Source organism: Schistocerca serialis, chromosome 4 (assembly GCF_023864345.2).
Source record: "Schistocerca serialis cubense isolate TAMUIC-IGC-003099 chromosome 4, iqSchSeri2.2, whole genome shotgun sequence".
NCBI lineage: Eukaryota > Metazoa > Arthropoda > Insecta > Orthoptera > Acrididae > Schistocerca > Schistocerca serialis.
This window is the reverse complement of record NC_064641.1, coordinates 771,430,370-771,433,922: the sequence shown is the minus strand read 5'-3', so window position 1 is coordinate 771,433,922 and position 3,553 is coordinate 771,430,370. Positions and strand designations below refer to the sequence as shown.

Here is a 3,553-nt window from a genome sequence, read left to right as displayed (position 1 = left end):
GATTTATTCATATTCCCATGCTGATGATAAATTCATGTCTAAAGACTCTATTACTTTCTGCATTTAACTACAGCTTGTTCCTTTAGACATTCTCTACGTTCAGCAACAATACTGGTCAAGCACTCTACGTCTTCAGGCCACGAGTGGCCTACCGGGACCATCCGATCGCCGTGTCATCCTCCGAGGAGGATGCGGATAGGAGGGGCATGGGGTCAGCACACCGCTCTCCCGGTCGTTATGATGGTATTCTTGACCGAAGCCGCTACTATTCGGTCGAGTAGCTCTTCAATTGGCATCACGAGGCTGAGTGCACTCCGAAAAATGGCAACAGCGCATGGAGGCCGGATGGTCACCCATCCAAGTACCAGCCACGCCCAACAGCGCTTAACTTCGGTGATCTCACGGGAACCGGTGTATCCACTGCGACAAGGCCGTTGCCAAAAATTCTGGTCAAAGTGTGGAACTATTGCAGTCAGTATACACCTTTTAAGAACTCCAATCATCAGAACGCTTCTGTCATTGTTTGCATATCCTATAGGTTGAAGGTAAGTGACAGCACGGAGATTACGGGAGTTCTGGCTGCTGTCTCCAGTTTCTAGGTAGAAAAGCGGTAGGTTTGCAGGCTGAGCCTCGTATGTTCACTGCACGTATCTCCACTATAAGGTGGGTTATCGACACGTTCTCGAAATCAGATTATTATCTTTAAGTAGTAATTCTGACCACATACTCCACTAAAATATTTATTTATGCCTTATTTGCTTTTCGTTGAGTAGAGTAAGCGGTAACTACTCTTTTTTATTTTTTATCTGGCCACATCACACTATAAAACATTTCTTTGTTCCACACTTTATGAAAAATAGATCATTTCATTCCAGACATATTTCTGAATACATACTTTCATGTACTCGGAAGCAAACATCAAAGACAAAACAGTTGTCCGCTTACAGCTATAGGTACAGTAGCAAACCAACTATCAACATATTAGTATGTGACTTTCGTCCATTCTAGTTGTGCTTCCTCTTTGATAAGAAAAACGTAGGTTTTTGCACATGTTATTTTTGGCTCCAAAAAGAAATTTTTTGTGGAAGCATCATAATGAGGTTTCTTTGCATACGTGGCAAATACGACGCTTTTCGTGGCAGCGGAGACCAGGAGTGGAACGACCGGACTAACGATGAGGTGGCCTGTAGGTTTTGTAACGACCGTTTCCGCAAATGTCATGCGGCTCGCAGTCGTTAATACCCCGCGCCAAGTCAGCGCCCTGTGACAAAACACAGAAGGCGGTAACAAGCGGCCAGACCTAGGCCGTCGTAATAGCGCGGCACACAGAGCGGAAAGTGACCCCTTTCAGCCACAAGTGGCCCGCATTTACACCTCGGGACAAACGTCCAAACCAACAAGATTTACGCTGTTCACGTATGTGAGCTGTATTTAGACAGAAGCAACGGAGAAAATGACATGTAAACATATGCCAGGAGAGCTTCGATTCCGAGTACTTAAAATGATGAAAAACGATGCTTGGTAGGAAAATGTCACAACGATCTGTAAAAATAATCCTAAAGAGGTCCAAAATTTGGAGTGTGTGTTGGTAAAACAAGACTTGTTAACAATATAAGTTTTCAACACTAACAGTGTGCTTTAAAGTCGGAAAGACAAACGAAACACTGTGTGTTTCACCACTCCAACGAAAGAGCAGTCCCAGTGTCAACAATCGGCATTACAGGCTTTGTGACACTCTTAGAAAATGTTACGTATGGCTATTCGTTCGCCGTTACAGCGCATACTGGTGGATCCTGTGGGCGGAAGAGGAATACATGCATCGTAGGCCTGTTAACAAAATGTCCTTGCGTTTGAGACGTCCTTTGTGCAATATAAATCTTTTGAACGTCCTCACAAGTAAAAATCCAAAGGATTGATCTTTGAAAAGTCTACAGGCCACGGGTGTCCAACCCGTGACCCGCCGGCCTGACGCAGCCCAAAGCAAGTATCAATGCGATGCAACAAGTGAAGACCTGTCACACGAACAGTAAAAAAAGTCCATAAAATTCCCTCGACAGTCTCGTCTTTCACAATCGCCCAATGTCAGACACGCTGGTCTGTTATCTTACGGGTAATTCAGTTGCAACTGCGAAACTAGAGACTCAGAGACGTATGACGAAATTAATTTCTGTAAATACAAGGAAATTCTTTGTTACTTCTGTACAATTGTGGTAAAGAACCTGTTTCACGCGAACCTGATCAATACAACTAGGTAGAAGTTAGAAATATTCATGTGGATTGCAATGACTGCCGATGTTCGCTATCTACAAGTTCTGCAATTATGTTGTAATAGGTTTAATTTGATGTCATATCCGGTGCTACAAATAACAACCACATTTGAACTGATCATCTCTAAAACGGGCTTCCACAAAATCTTTTTACTTTCGTGTCCAATGTCTATCATAGCAGACGATCGGTGTAAGTCAAAATGAGTCAGTACTGCACATGATGTCGGAAGCGGCTGCCCTTCGTCGCCCCGTAGCGGTCATCATGTTCAGTCCCCTCACACACCACCCGCAGTAGAGAAAAATCTTTATAACGTGGTCGTACTGTACTGTCTGGCCGTAACACCTCAGCCCCTATCAACCAAAATCTCAGATGAATGCTTTGAGAACGCCCTGAGAATTGCAAAAACGTCGATCGCACCTCATACTGATAAATTAGTTCCCCAAATTCAACGTCAATCGTCACATTAAGTCTACGAATTTTAATTACTTATATTTATAATTCAAAAGTAAATGTCATAAAAAGTGTCAAATTAATTCCATCTTGATATTTAAAAATAAAGAATCATAAATTAACACAGTTTAAATTACTTAAATGTGCTAACTGTATACCTCCAACCGTCCTTTTATGTGCGGCTCGAAAATACTCCTATTCTTCCAACGCAGCCTAGGTAAGATAAAAGGCTAGACACTCCTCCTATATAACTGGGAACTGCTTCTCACGTACCCATCTATTATAATGAGAAGCATTTTCGTACCTTTGTTTATTTTGTTATACGGAGTGCAATCGATACATTCTACATTTCTTCTTTTCTCTGGCCCAGTGCAATCGGTACATTCTACATTTCTTATTTTTGCTGGCCCAATCCCGTGTCTGCACTAGAGCGACATATAAATATGGACTTGGCAACGTTAATGGTAGAGGATGCGCTTCCTGTCACCACTCCTTACCCCCTCCCATCCCCCCCACCCCCTCCATCATCTTGGGACGGAATTAGTGTATCCCTTGTGTCTGCATCTATTGTTATTTTTTTTTTTTTTAAATCTTTATTTCCTTTCATAATAGTTAAACAATAATGACCCACCACCTTAATGATTAGTGGGTCCTACATTCCTAAATTACAATAGCAGCTATACATTTTTCTTGACTTAACTACAGACAGTTCAACAATTTTAACTAGGCAGACTACTTCTTAGTTTAGTATCTAGCATAATTTCTAATTACTACTACTAGTTAATCCTAACTGCCTGCAGCGTTACATTGTGCCAGTTAATGATATAAACCTACT

The 3,553-nt window shown here is 42.0% G+C and overlaps 1 pseudogene; it reads right to left on the bottom strand.

The window, feature by feature from the left end:
- Positions 1 to 322: 322 nt before the first annotated feature.
- LOC126476055 (5S ribosomal RNA) lies at positions 323 to 439 on the bottom strand (annotated as a pseudogene).
- Between the last annotated feature and the right edge of the window lie 3,114 nt (positions 440 to 3,553).